Here is a 17,416-nt window from a genome sequence, read left to right on the forward strand (position 1 = left end):
ATTGTAGCTAGCTTATGGTTTATTTTACAGGTAAGTATTTAGTTTTAAATAGGTATTATTTAGTTAATGATAGTAATTTGTATTTAGATTTATTTTAATTATATTAAAATTAGTGGGAGTTAGGGTTAGGGTTAGACTTAGGGTTAGGTTTAGGGGTTGATATCTTTAGTATAGGGGTTAATAAGTGTAATGTAGGTGGCGGCGATGTCGGGGGCAGCAGATTAGGGGTGTTTAGACTCACGGTTTATATTAGGGTGTTAGGTGTAAACAAAACTTTTCTTTCCCCATAGGAATCAATGGCGCTGTGTTACGGAGCTTTATGCTCCTTTATTGCAGGTGTTAGGCTTTTTTTCAGCCGGCTCTCGACATTGATGTCTATGGGGAAATCGTGCACGAGCACGTAAAACCAGCTCACAGCAGCGTTGGTATTTGGGTGCGGTATTGAGCTCAATTTTGCTCAATGCTGCCCTATTGCCTGCTAACACCGGGTTTATGAAAACCTGTAATAGCAGCGCTATAGAGAGGTGAGGGTTACAATAACTTGCAAGTTATAAAAAGAGAGAGAGATGCACTCAGCTGAGACAGAACAAAAGCTAGAAAAACTTCCGTGCCTGTTCATTTTCAGTGCCACTCAGGGTGCATACTCTTTTAGCACACTATGCCCCTTCACAGAGAAAAAATATCCTGTAGCATATCACTCTGACCCTGCCCAATGACAGTCCAGCACCGAAATACCATTCAATTCTTCTCTGAACAAGAGAAACAACAACCCCAGACGATCATTTCGGCCTTCTGTGGGCCTCGTCAGTGAGGTGCAGTCGCATCTCTCTAAGGGCATGTGTGCAAGGAGTCCACGTCTGGTTTCCCCTTTTACTCTTAGCGAGACCCATGAGCAATTTGCATAAATATAAAAAGAGAGAGAGAGATGCACTCAGCCGAGACAGAACAAAATCTAGAAAAACTTCCGGGAGTAGTCTTCATTCAAGCCGGCCGAAGTGGTCCTCCAGACGGGCAGAAGTCTTCATCCAGACGGCATCTTCTATCTTCATCCATCTGGCACGGAGCGGGTCCATCTTCAAGACATCCGACACGGAGCATCCTCTTCATCCGACTGCTCTTCTGGAATGAAGGTTCCTTTAAATAACTTCATCCAATATGGCGTCCCTTCAATTCCGATTGGCTGATAGAATTCTATCAGCCAATCGGAAATAAGGTAGAAAAAATCCTATTGGCTGATGCAATCATCCAATAGGATTGAAGTTCAATCCTATTGGCTGATCCAATCAGCCAATAGGATTGAGCTGGCATTCTATTGGCTGTTCCAATCAGCCAATAGAATGCCAGCTCAATCCTATTGGCTGATTGCAACACATGTACTACGTATGCTCAATTCAGATTGCAACAATTCAATTTTAAGAGACACTTTAAGTAACTGTTTTTTCTTAAAGTCAATAAGCATGGTAATTAAACGGTTTGAACAGTCCGTTAATATTGCATTCCAAGCAATGAAGAAATCAGTATCTTCTACAGGAAATGTGGGGAATTTATTAACCCGCAAGCCCCTGGGTATTATACCCAATCTCAAATATTTCTGCAATGTCTAAATATCCCACTTTAAACGACATTCCTTGACCATCAAAAACTCAGCTTCCTAAAATAATTTGCTAAGAGGAAACTGAGCACGATCAGTTACAAACAAAGTCTCAATTTCCAATTCATTGCATCTTCTGTCCTCCCAACTAGAGAGCGAGTAATAACTTAAAGGCACATCCAAGCTTTGATTCGTTTCCATGATATTACTCAAATTTGCAGCTGAAACAGACTTAACTGTATAGCAATGTGTGACAAACAGTGCTCGCAAATCAAAATCACTGGGATATACAATGAAAGATGCAAAAATACAATTGTGCGCACACTAGCAAAACAGTGAAAAATGGCCGTAATGTTAAACCTCCACTAAGGATAAGTGGGTATGGAATTTTCACCCCTATGTTGAACAATCTAACGTAAACTCCTCTCCTCTTGTACAGTCACGCTGTTCCTCAAAGCAATAAATGGACACTCATGAAAAACATAAGGAATGAAAAAGTAACACTCACATAAGACGATATAGGCAAAGTACCAGAATAGAAAGCCCATTACAGGGAACACTTTATTACACGCTGAGAGCAGCCACCCCAAGCAGGTGTTTAGATCTGTACTGAAGGGACAGTTCACTAGAGTAAAATGAAACTATACCAGAGATGTAGATCATTCTAGACATGAGAAGGAATTGACAGACAAATTCCTTGAAAGAGGGTATCACAAACAGGAAATAGAGAGAATACGCAAGGAGGTAAAAGCAATAGATAGACCTAGCCTTCTCAAAGATAAAATCAGGGAAGGAGAGGGAGATAAGAGTTTCAAACAAGTAACCTTTGTAAACCAGTATAGTAGGCAATACTATCAAGTATGTAACATTTTACGGAAGCACTTGGCTATTTTGAAGGCAGATGACGATTTAACAGAGGTCATCTCAAAAGGATGCCGTTTTGCTTATAAAAGGGGAAAAACATTAGGTAATCACCTTGCCCCCACTCAACAGAAAGATAGGAGAGAAAATGAATCCTCTTGGTTGAGGTTTAAAGGGGTTTATAAGTGTAGCTATGAAAATTGTATAGCTTGTGAACATGTCAGGGTAGGTAATGTTTTCAAAAGTACACACACAGGAGAGACTTTTTCACGCAGAGCATGCTTTAATTGCAGGTCTACCTATGCAGTATATCTTTTAAACTGTGACCTTTTTGACATCCAGTACACAGGGATGACGACTCGTGAGGTAAGGACTAGGATACAAGAACACATTAATAACATTAAACAAGGGGAACTCACTACACCTTTAGTGAGTCATTTCAGAGAAATGCATAATAAGAATCCCAAATCATTGTCCTGGACCATTATTGAAGTGGCCAAGATAGGCAATAGGGGAGGTGATAGGGAAGCAATTCTCTCAAAAAGGGAAATATTCTTGATACACAAACTAAAGACCAGGGTCCCTTATGGGTTTAACTCTGAGTTTGACCTGATAAATTATTGGTGTTAGTTTGTGTGTCCAGAACATACAATATTGCCCTAAGCCAAATCTGACAACAGATAGGTCATATACATATAGATATATATCAATTAATTTCTAGTTCTTCCATTATTATTTTTCTACCCAGTGATTGAATGTATTACCAAATTGGTCCACTGACAGTGATTTTACATAATTAAATAATATATATTATTCAGGGAGGGTTTCCTTTTTGACTACTTGAATGTTCCATTATAAGTGTATCAGGTCAATATTGGGATTTGTACCCCCTCCCGGGTGATTACAGATCGATTTTATAATGTACTCTATTTTGTAATGTACCTGAATCTCTGTGTATTTTGTAACAGTGGCCAATAATAATATAGAGCTTATACTTAAGGGCCATCCAGATGGGCGGTATTTCAATATGTAGAGGGGGGGGGGGTTGTGTCTACAACTTGTTTAGTTCTAACCAATTAGAGCATGTTTTAACATTTAAAAAAGGTGTCTGTGTAGGTACCCGACAGCTACGATTACGGCAGAAGCCGAAACGGGTCAGCGTTAGGGTATGTGGATATCCGTTACCCCCACCTCACCCTGAGGATTTACAAGCATTTTATCCTGTATCCATGAATCTTTTTAATCATTAAAGAGAGATATTTTGTTCTACTCTGGTGCTCCCACTTTCTTTTTGTTCCAATTAAAAAGTTAATAACTATTTAATAACTATTGTACCTAGTTAAAATAAATACAAACTTTCCTGTAAAATAAAAATAAATCCTAAAATAGATACAATGTAACTATTATATTATATTGTAGCTAGTTTAGGGTTTATTTTATAGGTAAGTATTTAGTTTTAAATTGGAAAAATTTAGTTAATTATAGTAATTTTTATTTAGATTTATTTAAATTATATTTAAGTTCGGGGGTGTTAGGGTTAGGGTTAGACTTAGATTTAGGGGTTAATAACTTTAATATAGTGGCGGCGACGTTGGGGGCGGCAGATTAGGGTTTATAAATGTAGGTAGGTGTCGGCGATGTTAGGGACGGCAGATTAGGGGTTAAAATAATATTTAACTAATGTTTGCAAGGCGGGAGTGCAGCGGTTTAGGGGTTAATATATTTATTATAGTGGCGACGATGTCCGGTTCGGCAGATTAGGGGTTACATTTTTTTTTTAAGTGTTTGCGATGCGGGAGGGCCTCGGTTTAGGGGTTAATAGGTAGTTTATGGGTGTTAATGTACTTTTTAGCACTTTACTTAAGAGTTTTATGCTACGGCGTTGTAGTGTAAAACTCTTAACTACTGACTTTAAAATGCGGTACCAGTCTTGACAGGAGAGGGTCTGCCGCTCACTTTTTGGCAGACTCGTAATACCGACACTATGCAAGTTCCATTGAAAAAAGAGGATACACAATTTATGTAAGTGGATTTGCGGTATTTCCAAGTCTGGCCAAAAAAGTGAGCTGCTTTTTAAGCCTAACGCACAACTCGTAATCTAGCCGATAGTGTGCAAAAAGAGACTGCACCCTGAGTGGCACTGGCCTTGTGGACAAGCACAGAAGTGTTTATAGCTTTTGTTCTGTCTCAGTGAGTGCGTCTCTCTATTTTGTTAATAACTTGCAAATTAACACCGAGCCACTCATAACACAAAACTCATAATCTAGCCGTATATTAGTTTAATTGTTAGTTTTAAATTAGTTATTTTAATTTGACAGGTAAGTTTTAATTTAATTTAAGCTAGGGAAATTGTAATTTTAAAGGGCCACTGTAAGTAAATATTTTCTATGCCTGTTACTAACTAACTACCCCAAATACGCTTTTTATCAATAGCATTTCATTAACATATCTCTACCCTATATCAGAAATCTTGTCTGCAAATTTAATTGTTTTCCAAACCCACTCCGTGGGTATCCTTTGCTCTGTACCAATCCGTTTTCAATACCTAGGTTTCAAAATGGCGCTTTAAACACAAAGTTATTGGTTTAAGTATTTTGAACACTCAGTGCTGAAAATAGTGGGCAGGATAACGTGACATCATCGGCGAATAAAAGATATAACTTTTAGAACGTTATGAAACTTTGTTTTGGAGAAAATATAGGTCAGTAGGTTTTAATTAATGTTTATTAACTTTAATATGTTAGTTGTTTAGCTTAAAAATTATAACAGAAAGTAATCCTTTAATATAAAGTTAGGGGGGGGGGCGTTAGGTTTAGGGGTTACTAGTTTAAATTAGTTTATTGCAATGTGGGGGGCTTTTGGTTTAGGGGTTAATAGTTTAGTTTAGTATATTTCATTGTGGGGGGTTTACGGTTTAGGGGTTAATAGGTTTATTATAGTGGCAGTGGTGTAGGGCTTAATAACTTTAGTATAGTGGGGGCGATGTGGGCGGATGACAGATTAGGGGTTAATAATATTAAAATAGTGTTTGCAATGCGGAAGGGAGGCGGTTTAGGGGTTAATAACTTTATAGTGGCAACGTTGTTGTGGAGCAGCGGAATAGGGGTTAATAAATTTTATTAGTGGCGGTGATGTCGGGAGCATCAGATTAGGGGTTAATAACTTTAATATAGTATTTGAGATGATGGAGGGCCTTGGTTTAGGGGTTAATAGGTAGTTTATGGGTGTTTAGTGTACTTTGTAGCAGTTTAGTTATGAGTTTTGTAGCGTAAAATTTATAACTACTGTTTTTAGATGGTGTTTTATATATATATATATATACGATTTATAAATTTACATTACCATCTCAAAGTGTTTAACGTCCTTTTTAAAAAATATCTCATTTGATATGGGAAAAACAGGATCAAACGTATTTTTCAAATGATAATACTGAGATAAACACAGCTGAGCTTGATAACTCTGTTTTTTATCTCTATTTCCACATAACGGAACCGATAATGGCCGACAATCACTGAAAATCTGTCTGCATGTTCTTTACTCCTGACAAGTAACATGTCATTTTTTGTAATCTCACATTTAATTGATGATAATGATAATAAATTCAGTATTCAGCGCTGCGGAATCTGTTGGCGCTCTACAAATACCTGATAATAATAATATTATATAATATTTGGCACAATTCTATTGTCAGAAAAAGAGTCATCAGTGGTCAATATCATTATGATTTACCTGATGCTTGTTATCATTGAATCTATAGGTGTTGATGATTTATCAAGTATCCATTTTGTTGTCAATATTTAGTTGACAACTTGTGGTTGGGTCCATGTATTGTGATCTCCAAAGTCAATGCTGTCCATAAATCATATGGGTGACTTTTCTGATATCCAGTCCCCCTTAGGCACATGAGAGAAACAGTGCAATAATACAACTTTCAGGCAGTTTGGTGCTTCAGTGCCACCGGGGCCACGCTGCTGGTGAGGCGGCTGTGAAGAGGCACACTACTGATGCTGTCAGAGCCAGGGGGAAGTGATGTCGGCTTAGCGTGACTGGCTCTCTGGTTATCTTGCTGTGCTCCTTGTCTTCTGCCTTGAGAGTTATTTGCACTGTTTTAGACCTTTTTATTACCTGGCTACCAGGAAGTGACCCTGGCCTTGTTTCTAGTACCAAGCCTGCATGGGAAGTGTTAAAAGGTCATCTCAGACTCTCATTCAGTGCTTGGCTATTTGCTTACGTACTGAAGCATTCTTGTTCCTGGTCTGCTATCCTGAACCTGACTCTGGTAACATTGTTAGACTACTCTGCTTATCTGACCCTTTTACTAAGATCTGCTTCCTAAGGACAGATTTACTGGCTATTAAACTCTGGAACTGTGTCCTGACCTCTGCCACTGGCTTTACCCTTTACTTTGATGCTTGGTTTTGGACTGCTCCTCTGGCTTTAACCCCTGGCTTTTTCACTGATTATTCTGCAGTTTCTCTGACTTCTGCTGCTGCTCACTATCTGCGTTATTGGCTCCAGACTACAAATCAGGTAACATTTCAGTTAGCTTGATAAAAATGTTCTACCACATTAGAACACTCTTTTTGCACTTTAAAGTTCCTCTTTCTTTAAAGTATTTGTAATTATATCCATTCAGTCAGGTCAAGTGCAAGGATTAGTGAATTCCCAGAAAAAGATTCATTTTGACCCTTTTGCTGACAATAAAATTTTGCTAAATATTATATGATACTGAATATGTCATCATTATCCTCAATTAAATTACCAAACAAAGATACATTTTGCTGTACCCTTTACAAAAATTGCTTCATTTTCTAGAGTTTAGAAATAAGGGATAATCATTATTTGTCCCATATTGTCATATATATTCTGTAAAAATGTTTTGCACAATAAAAAAATAAAAACTATTGTATTAATAATGCCCCATAATGTTCTCATAAGAATCAAAGGTTATTGCTGCAGAGCACCTGTAATAGTCTTATTTGACATTTTTTCAATCATTATTCCTGGCTTCTGCAGTAATGGGATTGTATGGTATCAGACTTCCTAACTGTCCCTACTTAAGAGGGACAGTCTCTAATTCTAATTCTGAGCTCAGTCCAGCTGTCTCTTTGAGAAAGTCATTTGTCTCTATGTGCATTTCCCTTAGACCTGCCCATAGACTGCCCAGCTACACACACACAAACCACCTAGACTTTCCTGCTCAATGGAACAAACATGCCCATAATCCCACCAACTATTTACCTATAACCCAGCTGCTTTTGGGCCCAGAAAATGGCAACACCCCCTTCAACCTCCCGAGTGCATAACTAAATAAACTATTTTACAATAAAGGAGAAAATAATCTAAAACTAAATGAAACATAAAAGTTATTAGAAAAATGAAATAGAACAATAATTACTGAAAAAAATATTATTTTATCAAATGACTGTCAGTGCAGTGAATTCTGGAAAACCACAATCTAATAAGGTATATGACCCATAGATAGGTTTGCCAGCTGTCCTCCATAAAAATACTGGACAATATTTTGGTAACTGGGCACAATGGTAATTAAGGTCACACATTGCCCCCATAAACTCTATCTTAGCCCCTTCTCTTGGTCCCATCATGCATTTCAAAACTGAGTAGTTATTTTACCCCTAATTAAATACAAATAAAAAAATGTACCCCTTTGGCTGACAGTAACACAACAGAAGTGATTTGAGCCCCTTAACTGCCCATCACTTCTTTCTGCTCTGTATTTGTAATTTGTTGAGGAATTGGCAGTACCGGCTCAACCATGGGACCAAGGCAGCAGTTGACTTGGGGTAGAACTTCAGTGACTGAGTCAGTCAGACCCAGACAACTCCTGTCCTCTGTTTCCGTGAATGAAGTCACAGGCTCCCAGTAGCATAACCTCATCATGCATAAGGATACAGAACCAGTCAGGCAACATACAAGGTGGGACAAGTGCATCTCTTCCCTAATTTCCTTCCAACTTATTGCACAATTGTTCATAAGCATTGGTTGCATGCAGGTAGGCAGGCTTAGTAAGATCAGCAGCCAGGATAGTCGGTTGGTATACTAATCAGTAATGTTACGACTGCTGGGGGCGCACCATTGCATTCTCTGACCCAGGTAACACAATATATTTTGCATTTAGCAAACACTCTGAGATATTTAAGTGTCCTGTATTTTTGTGGAGTTTACTGGACATCCTGCTAAAATACTGGACTGTCCTGTTGAACACTGGACACCTGGCAACCCTACCCTTAGATGGCATGTGAGCAAGTAAGGTTACTGCTATAATATAATGTTATCATGGCTGGCTGAAGACGTCAGAGTCCTTTGGGACTTCTTTAAATTGAACGTTTACACAGGAACAATCAAAGTGCACTGTAATGTTAAAACATACCCATTGTGGCATAAAGATAAAGGAGAAAACCCCACAAACCTCAAAGTATATTTGCAAAGCTTTCATCACCAGGAATACAAATTATTCATGGTTAAAGAGAAGAAAAGAAAGAGCACCACTGATGTCAGCAGCAGGAGTAGCGCTGTAGATGGGAACAAGGAAACTCTAACATCATGTTATATGTAAGCCACAGTGCAACAATAAAATGCTCTAACTCATCAGTATTTTACTTTCATGTTTTATGCCCCATTAACTTTAATTACTTAAAGGCACAGTCTACTCCAGAACTGTTATTGTTTAAAAAGATACAAGGTAATCACAAAAGTAAAAAGTATATTAATATAACTGTGTTGGTTATGCAAAACTGGCAGGGACGAAACTACAAGGGGTGCAGAGGGCGCAATTGCGAATGGGCCCCCAACGGTGGGGGCCCAGATTAAAAAAAAAAAAATTAAACAAAAAACATTGACATGCCACTGCCTGCACTGATATCATGTGAGTGTGACATGATGCTTCACTAGTGTCTCTGACTACAGGGGTTAGTCTTTCTGTTTTACCCATTGGTGTTTATGTGTGTGTGTGTCTGTGTGTATGTATGTGACTGTGTGTGTATTTATGCATGTATGTGTGTATGTGTGTGTGTGTGTATATGTATGTATGTGACTGTGTGTGTATTTATGCATGTATGTGTGTATGTGTGTGTGTGTGTGTATATGTATGTATGTGACTGTGTGTGTGTATATGCATGTATGTGTGTATGTGTGTGTATGTATGTATGTGACTGTGTGTGTGTTTATGCATGTATGTGTGTATGTGTGTGTGTGTGTATATGTATGTATGTGACTGTGTGTGTATTTATGCATGTATGTGTGTATGTGTGTGTGTGTGTGTGTATATGTATGTATGTGACTGTGTGTGTGTATATGCATGTATGTGTGTATGTGTGTGTATGTATGTATGTGACTGTGTGTGTGTATTTATGCATGTATGTGTGTGTGTATGTTTGTGGAACCAGCAAATTACAGGCCTTGTTATTACAGCATGGGGGGAGGGGGTAAACAGTGTCACTATAGAGTATCACTATATACAGTACGGGGGGGCTGGACCATGTCACAGACTACTGTGGTCACTTTATAAAGTACTGGGGCGGGTAGGGTCAGGCCAGCCATCTGACCGGCAGATTACAGACTGTGCCACTAACTCACTTTATACAGTACTGGTGGGTTAAACAGTGTCACTATATACAGTAATAGGGGGTCAGACCATCTCACAGACTGTGGGCACAGGGTACCTCCTTTTGCAGACATGTAATCTGATTCACATTTTTTTTCTGTGTTCAATGTTACAAAAAACTAAAAAGATATGTATCAAATTCACCTTTTTTTTGGGGGGGGGGGGGGGGGGCGTGGGCCCTTCATAGATTCTTGCACCTGGGCCCTGTGGTTTCTAGTTACGCCTCTGAAAACTGGGGAATTTGAAGGATATTTATCTGACTATGCACGGTTCTTTATGTGAAGGAGAGACACTTACATTACAATATAAGGTCCAAAAAAAGCCGATAGCCTACAAAGGGTTTTCAGTGTACCACTATAGATATCTATAAAGTGAGGGATTAAGCCCACCCGTGCAATAGTGTTAATATTTTTCACTCCGCTTGTATCCAGGCCAAAATGTTTAAATGTCTAGAACATACTGTTTTATCTATAACATACTGTTGTATATACACTTTAGTCTATTTGCAAGTTCAATGCCCCTTTAAAGATAAACAAAAAATCTGTTTACTATAGAAGGGTTTTAACAGAGGAGCTCTGTTGCTGGATAAGTTTTTTTGTGGTTTGAAGGGAATTGACACTTGGAGCATTGTTTTAATAAGCTACTAAAACCATTATTAATATCTCCTATGTGATAGCAACAGAGCCTGAGGCTTACATTCTTCAGGATTTAATCCGTTATATAAAATGTTATAACAGAACAGAAATACAAAACAGGATTGGGTTCGTTTTTGCAGTTACCTAGAGGTACTGGAAAGCTTCCAAAACGTGTTCACTTATCCTGAACCTTAACTGCTGCACATACCAAACATTACACTTTAGATATAGAACTAACTTGCATTAAAATGAAGCTTTCATGAGAGCATGCAATTTAAAGAGACTTTTAAATTTATTTTCCTTAAATGAATTTACTTTGTTCTCTTAATATCTTTTTTAAAAAGTAGACACAGCAATGCATTACTGGGATATAGCTGGTGATTGGAGGTTACACATTTGTCTCTAATCATTGGATGAATAGATGTGTTCAGCTGCTCCGGAGCTGACTTTAACTATGTGTTTAACCACATTTCCAGTATGCACTCTCACAAAATGTTCACCACCAATGTCTAATGAGAGAGTGAGTTGTGTGGGATACTAACTAAAACCTAGTGTACTATAATCAGTGGTCTTCACAATTCTAGACATCTGTTTATAGACAAATGGGAATAAGCTTATGTTCCTGTGATCAGGGTGGATTGGTCACATACTGATCCTCATTGAGAGAAAGTGGGAAAGTTTTGTCCATTGTACGTACTCAACCTGAATTTATAAGCTAATAGATTGCTAGGGGAAACTTGTTCTGGATGAGTATTTGTAGAGCTTGGGCAGAAAAGTTCCCTTACGTAACATTCTGGTCCTTGGAGCAATATCATATGATATTAACTGGATATATGTTGGTATATGGCTTTGTATCAATGGATGAAATACTAAAGGTTTACTGTTAGTCCACTATTATTACTACGAAAACTTTGAAAGTGAGTGCTAACCTTATTTTTGTGATGTGATATTTAATAAAGGTTCCTAATTAGTTCTCACACCAGTAGAGAATAACCTAGCATTTTACAGTTTGTTCATTATTGAGAAAAGACATGTAGCCTTGTGAAACATCAGCGGTATTCGTTTCAAGTTAAACTTAGATTGAGTTTTTACTTCACATTTGTTCATGCTCATAACAAAAAACTGCTTTCATAAGGTTTATAGAAAAGGTACAATATATTGTCCCTTGTAAAAAATTACAACTGAGAGTGTTTAATTCACCCAATGTTGAACAAACTGCCTTTCCAATGGTGGAAACTCAGATATTGGTATTTGGTGATGCATATCTTAGTATAACAACATGAGAAAATCGCAAATTGTGTATTGCCGAGTTTGTCCTAAGGGTTCGGGGTTAAATAATGAATTATAGTTGAGCTTTTTATTCACTTACAGTTTTTTTTTAAATTTCTTTTTATTAGAAAGAGCTCAGGGCAACAATAATCAATTCATAACATACAAATAATTCAATATCGTACATGTTACAATTGGAAAATATTCTGGCCAAAAGTACAGCTTATACAGAGTAAAGAAGTGACATGCACTGATTCCAAGGCCCCATTATTAGAAGCATTGGATATTACAAGTTCTCTACGATAGATGAGAAATAAGATTATGAAGCAACGTTACATGTTGTTAACCATAAAACAAGCATGACGTGTGAGTATTCCAGTTTTCTCCTTTTCCGTGCCCTATAGCTCTTTCAAATTTTTTATTTTTATTAACTCTACTAACTAATACATAACATAACCTATGAAAAAACTAAACTAAGCATAATAAGGTAGGCCCAGAAGTACGTGAACCATCATCTTCTTGGGAAGAAGTGCCGAATAATCCAGTATCTAGGTAAATAGACAGTGTGTGAATGCATTTATTGCGTATCAATGTGGAGTTTATATGCTTGCAATCATTTGTTAGAGTGTAATCAACTATTTGCTGAAGATATGAAATACCTCCACCTGGGGCAGGATTAGGGGTGATTACCCGGACATCAGCTACAGTATACCATCAAGCAGGTTAACCCCAACAAGCAACCATATGCATGCCAATAGTTGGAGTACGTTGGACAGCAATGCGAGTCTAATAAGCAGCATACTCATTATTTTAGTAAATACAAGGTTTAAAACCTACGTGTACAAAGGGGTTTGATTTCAGGATGTGTGGCATGTTCCCGTTGTATTAGGTATGTGGTGGTGGGAATATACCGAACAGCAACCCACTGAAGCATTGTTCTCTCTCCAATGACCTAATCAGTGAAACTAATAGGAGGAGCAACCTGGCAGTTGATGAGATATAATATCACCCTCCAGCGGGTTGTTTTAAAGGACAATGAGTCCACTATCTGTGTATTTATGAAGATCTAAACTGGCATACCAGAGTTACAACGGGCCTCAACATTAAATTAATTGGGGGGAACAAACACAGAAAAACAACAAAACAAAAAAAAAAAAAAAAATCAAAAACAAAACAAAACCTTAACTAAATAACACAAGATAATATAATAATACTCATGGCTTCTGAGTGTATTAGGATGTCTACGGTGCAAAAAGATCTCCACGTGCTGATAGGCAGTGCCGTACCTGTAATGAGGTGGTGTAGCATACACTGTAATAGACAACCAATAGCAAGAGCATAAGAGGAGCCTGCCAAGAGAACCAGCTTAATTTTCAAATAAAATAACATTTGGAACAGTAACATATACTAAGGCTTAACAGAACAGCACAGCAATCCTATTTGCTTTATAGGAGCAATAAAGCATGATTACATACATGATAGGACTAGGTTGTGGTCATTCAAATATGTTAACCATTTTACAGTTAAAGCTATATATATGCATTTGGGTATTTCAGTCATATTCATCAGCTATTCAATTCTAGGGTATGACAATTAGAATACAAGGTTCTGCATTGTTTTGAGGAGGTGGTGAATAATTAAGCAACTGTCTTAGCTGAAAGCGTAGAAATTATGTCAATTTCACTCTAGGTGACAAGTGAAAAGTAGGAATAGCTGCAGGGTAGAGAAATCGCAATATGGTGACAATCAGAATCAAAAAGGAGCCATTGTTAAGCAAAGAACAATGTTATAAGGGCGTTAGTGGGGTAGCAATAATCAGTATGGCATAACAAGAAAGTTAAGCAATTACTATTTTGAAGAGGTGTAAACAGCTATGAACAGATAGAGAGTGTCCTGAATAGATCCATGATTCAAATGATAAATATTTGCATGTTGACGATATGTTAAAGTCCCAGAAGGGCTAATCGAGAGATCTGAGCCCAGACTGTAAATGTTAACCCAGCCCTGTGACCCTCATAACTCCTGATGTCCATTCATTTAGCCAAATAACAGGTAAGGCCCTGGGTTTAGTCTAGAAGAGTCGGCACTATGCCCGTCAAACCTGTCAGGGCAGATTAGGGTTAAGCAAGGACGATAGCCCAGGTGCCCTGAAAAGTCAGCCTACAATCCTCCCGGTTCAGCCAATACCTTCCTTTTCTGGAGCCACCCGTCGGCAATGCAGGTCTGACATCCCCTCCATCCGACATGTAAGTCCCCATGAGAAGAGCAAGCTGACGAGCAGAGAAAGTTGCAAGGGGTGGAGGGAGCTCGGAGATATGCCGCTCCCCAGCACAGGCAAAAACATCCGTTTTAAGGAGAGGATTGCGGGATTCAAGTTCTCACAAGGGCAGCCGTCGAGCCTCAAAGCTAGCTCCAGTAATGGGTCCCCATACAGGGTAGGAGTTGTTGCCATCAAAGAAATGTGTAAGGGAGAGTTCGCTGAAAGCTCTGCAAGTCCGGCAGTCCTCAAAGTATGAGAGTGCCGAGATACCCGATCCTCTCTCATGCTCCTTTCCAGGGGTCCCTCAGCTGGATCCGAAAAGAGCGCTGCTGGATATGTGAGTGTGCTGAACTCCTGCAGCTGCGCTAGACATGGGCTGTGCGGTCCCAATGCTTGAGAGCGAGATGGCGCAGGTACAGGAACAGTGTCTGTAGAGTAAGATCTTCCCATAGCTTGAACCATCCTGTGCAGGCTCTCATAACTTGAGAATAAGCGCTCAAATACAGGCAAAAAGACCTCACACAGTTGCACCGTGAGGCTATTCCTTGACTCCATTACTATGTAGTAGGCAAGAGAAGGAAAACACTATATACAAAATCCCACGTGGGTTACAGTTTAGTAAAATGACCTCCGTGGAATAAGAGTGTAGATTTCTTTTATCTGCTATTGTATCCCGGACAGCTTATCTGTCAAGGGAGGTGCAGATGGCATAGAAAGATGGTGATAATGGCATAGAAAGATGGTGATATAGAGTATATGAGAAGAGATTATCTTCGGAGCAACAAGAGCCTGCTGCCATCTTCTAGGTCCGCCCACCGGAAGTCCCTTATTCACTTACAGTTATGCAAATCACTTATATGAAAGTGCAGCAACAATCCACATCTAAATGTTTGCTTTTCTCTGATAGGTGCTTCTAGATATCTACCATCTGGTCTAGAGTAGGTCGTCTCTGTAGAATCATGGTAATCAGAGCCAATTATTTCCCTTTAAGGGGGGGGGGGTATCACAATAACAAAATGAAAACTAGTACAATATGCATCTCCAGAATAACTAATTTCCTAGTGTAATCTTTCTTTGCAATGCTTCTGGACACATTTAAGGACCGTTAAATACAGTGGAATTCCATAATAAACAAATATATAATTTAAAAATAATGTAATAGCACTTACTCTTAATTTCAAATGAGCAGGAAAAAAAAATTCTGACAGATTTCAGTTATTTCCATTTTCTCTGCCCCCTTTATAATGCGACAGCCATCATCTAATCACAGGTGCATATAAGTATATTTGGTGCACTCTTGCACATGCTCAGTAGCGGCTGATGCCTCACAACGTGTGCCACTGTGCATATAAAAAGACTTTGCACATTTTGATAATAGAAGTAAATTGGAACATTTCTATCTATGTTCTGTCTGAATCATGACATTTTTTAAGTCTGACTTTAACTTGTTTTGGGGAAAATAGGAACAATCAGGGACAGTAAACAGTATAATTCCAAAACAATAACTTGCTAATGTGGTAGAGTAAAATACATAAAGTGGAATTCTCTCAGGTTCTTTAGAATCCTTCACCCAAGAGAGTCCATATTAGAATTATGTAAAGGCTCTGAACAAGTCAGAGGAGAAGATATAAGCTTGTAGAGTAGTAGCTACATTTATACTGGGAAAGAATTCATTAGTTTGCGTAATGTGGCATTGTTCCCAGCTCTATCAAAGATTACATACCGATTTAGCAATGGGAAATTTTACTATTATGGATTATGTGTTGCTTTCTGTGTTTGGTACGTACCTAAAAATATGCAATAGAAGGTAAAATTCTTTTACAGTATATGATACTAGATTTATTTAAAAAAGGGTTATGTGTTGATAGATAATCTGAGAATTCAAAAGTATGTCTTAAGTGTCTTTTATCAGAACACAAGAAAAAAAGAAAGATATAGGGGCCGATTTAACGATATCTGGAGGACATCGCTGAATGCCAACAGCATACGCTGTCGGCATTTAACATTGCACAAGCAGTTGTAAACTGCTTGTGCAAAGCCGCACCCTGCAGATTCGTGGCCTATCGGACCCTAGCAGGGGGTATTAATCAACCCGATCGTATAGGATAGGGTGGATTGATGTCCGCAGCCTCAGAGGCAGCTAACAAATTAAGGTTCACGAGGAAACAAGGGGAACAGGGGCCATTTGGCCCTTGTTAAATCGGCCCCATAATGTGAGAATGTGAGAGACAGACAGAAAACAGGCAGGATAATGCTTCCTTTGCTATATGATTAAAATAGTAACATGGTAAATGGGTGTTCTGCTAAAAAAAAGCATTGCATTGTGTTCATTTTCTAGAGGTTTATTATGAAATCCTGCTGAGGTGGCATTTAGTCCCTCTTAGGTTATCCCAAGTGTCTAATTCGTAGTCAGTTCTCTTTTGAAGACAATGTGAAGAAGTGGAAACTGAGCTGCCCGTGTGATGGTCTTGTTTGGGGCTGAGGAAATCCCTGCACCCCCCCCCAGATATGTACCAAACTGGGAATCAAAAAAGCTCAATCCAGCCATATTGGAGGTAATAGCCTTCCTAGTTAACTAACATGATATATTGAGGGGTAGTTATCAAGCCGTCTACCTCAAATCAAGCCCTAGATAGCGGCAAAAGTAGAATTTTGTGATGTAAGCTACAGATGTTCCGCACACAAGTGCGGCACAATCTGACTACTTTTGCTAGTTATCAAAAAACTAGCAGGTACGCTCGGCACTTTTCTGGCCCAGCGTACCTGGTTTTCAAACCGCTGCCCTGGAGGCGGCGGATCCCATAGGAATCAATGGGAGTCTGACCATAGCGAAAGTTCATGTTCGCTGCTGCCAGACATCCCATTGATTCCTATGGGAAACGTCTGCACCTAACACGCTAACATGTACCCCGAATCTAAACACCCCTAATCTGCCCCCCCTACACCGCTGCAACTAAATAAAGTTATTACCCCCTAAACCGCAACTATATTAAACATGTTAACTCCCTATACCGGTGCCCCCGGAGCCCCCCGCAACTAAATAAAGTTACTAACCCCTAAACCGCCGCTCCTAGACCCCGCCGCAACTCTTATAAATGTATTAACTCCTAAACCACCGCCCCTGGATCCCGCCGCCACCTACATTTTACCTAGTAACCCCTATCCTGCCCCCCTAT

This window comes from Bombina bombina, chromosome 6, assembly GCF_027579735.1.
Source record: "Bombina bombina isolate aBomBom1 chromosome 6, aBomBom1.pri, whole genome shotgun sequence".
NCBI lineage: Eukaryota > Metazoa > Chordata > Amphibia > Anura > Bombinatoridae > Bombina > Bombina bombina.